This window comes from Sinocyclocheilus rhinocerous, unplaced genomic scaffold (assembly GCF_001515625.1).
Source record: "Sinocyclocheilus rhinocerous isolate Xijiao unplaced genomic scaffold, SAMN03320098_v1.1 scaffold3254, whole genome shotgun sequence".
NCBI lineage: Eukaryota > Metazoa > Chordata > Actinopteri > Cypriniformes > Cyprinidae > Sinocyclocheilus > Sinocyclocheilus rhinocerous.
The window spans coordinates 168,683-175,228 of record NW_015652273.1 but is presented as its reverse complement, the minus strand read 5'-3'; the positions used below and the strand labels follow the sequence as shown (position 1 = coordinate 175,228).

The window sequence follows — 6,546 nt, the reverse complement described above, 5'->3', positions numbered from 1 at the left end:
AATACCATGAATTTAATTTGTTATAAATAAAAATGGTTTGACTGTTACACCGAAGCCAGCTTGTGTTGGAATAAAGAGGTTTTATTAAATTAGTTGATTATGTAAGTTAAAATAAATTCTCAAAAACCTTGATGTACTATGCTGGTGGACATTTAGTAAAATAGCGAGTTACATCACCATTCGGCTCTCAAAAAGCCATCCCTCCACCCATCACCATCACTATTCTGGTAGAAAATGAGTACATGACGTCTCCTTCTGTGAAATCCACTAGCTCTTCAACTTTAAATAGTGAAGCACCATTCTCTCTTTCTCTCTGAGTCTTTCTCTCTTGCTCGCTCTTTGGTTCAGTGTCTCTGAGGAAGGACAGATTGCACTGTGGGCGGACTTCCACACAAGTGTTTCAACACTTCTTCTCACTCTCCCTCTTACTCACGATTTCTTTAATTTCATGCACACAAGCTTTCTTCCTTGTGTTGGTAACAACAAATGTGTGGCATGGGACCAGCTACGTTGTTTATTAGCAGTCAGATTTCTGCCCCTGCAGCACTCCTGACCAGATCAATAATGATGAATACTCTGTCTTCAGTGAGTATTGGAGGGCTGCCTCAGTACTCGGATAATGCTGATGTTACTGGAGCGGTCTGCTGCAAGCTATGCTAGCAAATGCTAATAAGCGAGATGCCACTTCATAATCAGTGCCAGTTCAACAAGTACACTGACTACACTGACTGATCTTGTTATTCATCGTTCATTTGATCTCAGAAAATAATTAAATAAATAAATAAATACGTACATACATACATACATACATACATACATACATACATACATACATACATACATACATACATACATACATACATACATACATACATACATACATACATACATACATACATACATACATACATACATACATACATACATACATACATACATACATACATACATACATACATACATACATACATACATACATACATACATACATACATAAATAAATAAATAAACATTGTCAATAATGCTTGCTTGGAAAATCAAAATGCCCATGTCAAATCATGTGTTTAAAACTACATAATACACTGATGACATTTGTTTTATACAGCAGAAACATTTTAATTGTGTTGAATTTATACCATTATGATGTTTTCAAACTTTTACAGCTTTGTTATTATATGTATAGATGATCATCTTTATGATTAAGCATTTTTTTCTTCTGCCTTCTATAAATACCTCATATGTCTTTGTTCTCTTAATTTCATGTAATTTAATCTTCTGTCACTTGAAAAGATTGTTGTAATACAAATAGATCATAATGTGCATTTGCATTTCCATTCCATTTCAGCCCATCATGTCACTCCACTTCAGAATAACTGGTGTATCTTTCAACATGCTAATAGATCATGTAGCCAATAACAACAGCTGCACCAACGCAAACAAACACACAACAAGCAAAGCATATTTTGTAGGTGGCCTTTGTGACCTCAAAAGCCGCTGAGGTTTAATCGAAACAAAGCATTGGGCCAAAACAGAAAAAATCTAATTAAAGATTGTTAATGAGACACACATGATGAATTGACCTGCAAGAGTTGCTCGCCGCCCATACATTAAAGTTGATTTCATAATAGCCACGTGTCCACATGAAAAGACACTGAAAGGTCAGAGCCATCGCTCCAGAGCTTGTCGGTCGGTATGATGATGTTTTATGAGTTATAATGCTAGTAATAATGAAAAATGTTATCAGTGGCGCTGCTTATTAGTCATGTTAATAACTCTTGCATGAGATATTTTTATTTGGAGTTAGGGGATGTCCCACAGGACACTTGATTAATTAGATCAAAATGTTTAATTGAGGTGCTACAGAGAGGCCCAGATGCTTATCACGGCATTGGAGGAGAGGGGATCAAGAAGGTGTTTCACTGCTTTATCTCACCCTGTTTTCCATAATAATAATCTTCAGAATTCATTAGCACAGGAAATGAATGCAATAATTGGAGTGCTTGCTAATTTTGCAGGAGGTGATAACCCAATATACTTCCTGAGTAGCATGTGAGGGCCAGCATTAAGTGAATGCAGTGTATAATTGTGATCAGGACCTCGACATGAAGTGAGGACATTTATTAATGATCGCCTGACTTTACATTATCCTGCTTATTACACGACTACTTACCAAAGAAATAAACTCAAAGTTATTTTATTTTATGAGACAAACAGGGATTACGATTAACCTATCACTGTTTACTTTGTAATAATGATCCGCTGAGGTGCTGACTGCACATGTATCAGGTGTTTTACATGTCTAATAAATTAATAAATAAATGGGCATTAAATACTGATTTAATGAAAATATTTAAATATTACGGTGTTTTTGAGCATTTTGATGGCAAGGACCCCCAAATACGATATGATTGCCTTCCGTGGGACCTCAAATATAAAGGCAGCATTATATTTTATACGTACTACAAACTACATTTATTGTGCAAAAAAATAGTAAGTGTATGCAATTTTTTAAAGCTTTTATGCTGTCATTGCACCAAAATTCTTAAATTTTTATTTGAGAAATATTTGTTCCCTTTCAGTCGGTCACTTCGACGTTGTGTCGAAGACTGACACTAGAGTTCACACAGTCACATGTATAAACCAAAAGAGAAACATTTTAAATGCATTTTAATGCAATCAGAATTTATTTGAAAAGTACTATTCACAATCACTGTAAAAAGTAGTAACCTGCAAATGTTACTTTGAAACCCCTGTTTACACCTGGTATTAAGATGCGTTTTCGTCGAACCGACCACAAGTGGACAATGCTAAATGCAGGTGTGAATGGGGTCTGAAACATTTTGAGCTTGTCCACTTTCGATGACTTCCAGAGGTAGTCGAAAACGCATTCGGCCGGATTGTGCTCGTAGTGTGGACGCTCGTGTGGTCGAATGCATTCGAACAGCCACTAAAGACTGAGCTAATTCTTAAACATTATGATGTTCATTTCCTATCCGTTAATCAACTAAATTAGAATGCTAAATTAGATTTAAATTACATTACAATGTATGTGACCAATTAAAAATGAATGTTTTTCTTTAGGTGGTTTAGTTTTGAATGCGCATAAGCAACTGGAGAAAACAGAGAAAAACAGAATAAAATGACATATGATAGGACTAAAATAAATGGGCCTACACAAAATATGTTCCAGTTAAATAATTAACAATTTAACAAAACAAAAGTAAAAAAAAAAAAAATAAATCCTTTAATTTTTTTGGCTGCACCACAAGTTTAATGAAACAGAGACGGCTGAAATTGCTTGAAAGCATTTTATTTTTTATTTTTTTACAAAGGCATAGTTTTGTTGTTATTGTGAATATTTTTGTTTTTTCCAACAATATCCGAACCTCTCACGTGCACACAATATATCGTTTATGACATTGTTCGGGTGCATTGCCCTAATATGGGTCAATGTTTTATGATTGCTCCACACTCATATATGACTGGACATTTGAGAGGTCATGTGATTTTGATCACATGACACCACAACTTTGGCTAACACATAGATAGTCTCAGCCTCAGACGTCATGCCCACGGAACGTTGGCTTTAATGTTCGCGGCACAGAATCTTTCAAATACGTCCGAGAGTTTTACACACCGGTCTGTTATTGTGGCGACATTTCCACGCCCCGAAATGTGACGCTGAAACTAAACGAACTGTGATTGGTTGTTTGAAATGTCGGTCAAATGGCCTCATGGGCGGGCCTTGGCCAATGAAAGCTGCCATGGATTCCAGACGTAAATGAAACGTTTAAAAAAGTGTTTTAACATTTTAAAAATAATAATAATAAATAAAAACAGCATTCGGCTCACATGTAAATTGCGCAAGCTTATTTCCAATATTAGAATGAAAGATCAGAAAAAGCCCACATACACTAGCCCATAGACCATCCCCTCAAAAGAAATCAGGACAGAAGTGGTCGAATGTGGACAGAAGAGACGGATTAAAACACCAGGTGTGAACTGGAAGGTGTCTCCCTCGTCTACTTGTGATCCGATTGACCAAAACAAATCTCAATACCAGATGTAAACAGGGCCTTTTACCTGATTTAATATTGATATTTCTATCTGACTGAACCCATGTAAAGAAGTTTTGGTGGTACTATAAATTAATGTATTTAAATTGATTCAGTGATATTAAATATTTATTTGCTTTTGATGCTATGAAAATGGCAATTAAAAGTTTATTTTTTTATTTTATTTTATTTTATTTTATTTTTTTCTTCAGCTATGACAGCTTATAAGTCTACTATGAACTCAAATAGGTTTTTGTCTTTGTTTTCAGAGTTTGTCGGCAACAAAAGGACACTTTATAATTGATATCATTGCATTGTTATCATACAAAGCCCTTGTACACTACTATATGTCTGAGAAAAAGAAAAAGAAAGACAAAAACAAATAAATAATAATAAAAAATAAGGTTAAACTAGAAAATATTGTTTTCTATGCAACATTGACTATAATAGTGTACCAGGAGACAGAGACTATATTAGTGAAGCAGCAATGAAGGCACCAAAATTATATTCACAATGTCAATGAGCATGTATGCCTTTATTACCATACATCTAATGACAACACTGTCCAATGGAATTAATATGTATATATGACTGTATGCCTTCTGCCCATGCAGAGGAGGCAATTTAGACTAAAATAGTGCTGAATTTGAAATTATGCAGATGGCATGTGTGCAACTCATTATTCCATGCAGTTCAAGTTTATTAGATAAAAAGCACATATCTAACAGAACAAAGTTTATGTTACAGTAAGTCAGCTGTGTTTGTTTTAAGTGCGTGTTCCCTTTCATGGGAACTTCGAACTGCGTCCTCTAGGGGTCGCTATGGGGAACGCCTCGTCGTTACCCGTGTCTGAAGCATACATTGAAAAACACCAACTCGTTGGCCGGCGACAGCCATGATATACTATAGTCGCACCGGTAGTGACGTCATGGCTGTCGCCGGCCAACGAGTTGGTGTTTTTCAATGTATGCTTCAGACACGGGTCACGACGAGGCGTTCCCCATAGCGACCCCTAGAGGACGCAGTGTCTCGTTCCCTACTCAGGGAACCATGGTTACATAAGTAACCTGAGACGTTTTTCAGTTTCCATGAGTAAGTTAAGGCTGACTGCTGAAATCATTTTCCAAATGCAGTCCTAATGATAAGATATTACGCATTTGTGCACATTAATATGTATTATTCTAGATCTACAAAACAACATTAGCAATGATGAAAACCAGAGTTTTTGATGACAAGTTCAATTCTCCTCTCACTTTTTCACGTTTGCACATGGGCATAGGTTTAATTTTATTGTAAAAAGGTAGGAGGACAACCCTGGGAAATATATTTTAAAACAAACCAGCGATTAAAGCAATGACTCATAGGGCCTTGATCATCATTTGTTAATGTTAAAAAAATGCTATTATGCCATTAATATAGGCCTGTATGCCTGACTATACATATATGGTCTGCTGTTAAATATGATATGTTTTAAGGTTAAGAAAAAAAAAAATGTATCTTCCCTGCAGTCATTTGTTACGTGCTGCGATTGGATCATTGTTCTTCAAAAAAAATTGTCGTACTTTTTAGTCCACTACATTTCTTACAAAATTATTTTTAACTGGAAAAATCCTGAGACATGATAGTGGTGTCTGATTCACGAACAAGCTGATTATTTTCAATGAACCTGTTAGATCAGTTCTCAAATCGCACTGACGATTCGGTGCATTGGACTGAGCAAATTCTAGCTGTTCTGAAATCAACAACTCACTGATTCAAAAGATTCAGCCAAAGCGAATCTCCAGTTAACAATTCAGTGAATTCCCAATGAATTCAGTCCATCAGTTGACCTCAGTGTGAAAACATGGATCTCGAAATCATACAGTAACTGTTGTAAAGGGTTCAAATTTGCAAAATATGCTGAAAAATCAAAGAATGTGCAGGATTGAAAGATGAAAGACTGTTCTAAAGAACAGTGGGCAGTTTAACTATCCTTTTAAGCATTATTTATTATAGCACACCTCACATTCAGTCATTTTTCTTGTTAAATATCCTGTTTTGCATTCAAATGTCACATTGCGGAAGCAAAATAGGTTTCAAACGGCAATTCACATTGACTTTAATGATCTGAAATCAGTCATACAAACACTGAATCTTTGCAAACTGAAATGTGGAACAGTAACCTTTACTCAAGTGTATCCGAGTGCATTATTTCTGTCAGAGAGCTGCCTGTCTTCATTTCCCCATGATTGCTAGCTGTCTGCGTGTTTGTTTAGAGGATCACCACCCACTTAGTCAGGGATCTGGACTCATGTTGTTGAAGCGAATCAGACGTCGATGCAAATCCCGCAGTGAGATGCGAAACAACAACACAACAGGCAGGTTACAGGTCTGGGAGAAAGAAAAGCACAGGGGACGGAGGAGAGAAAGAGGGAGGAGACTAAAGTCATTGGTCACTAGCCACTAGCAAATTGAAATCTAAGCAATTTGCTTAATAAAATTAGCTAGGTCA

The 6,546-nt window shown here is 36.1% G+C and overlaps 1 protein-coding gene across 1 annotated transcript in view; it reads left to right on the top strand.

Moving 5' to 3' along the window:
- LOC107714274 (leukocyte tyrosine kinase receptor-like) overlaps positions 1-6,546 on the top strand; it is a gene marked incomplete at its 5' end in the record, with an annotated part of 255,294 nt that overhangs the window by 169,623 nt on the left and 79,125 nt on the right. The gene's annotated exons all lie outside the window — the stretch shown is intronic.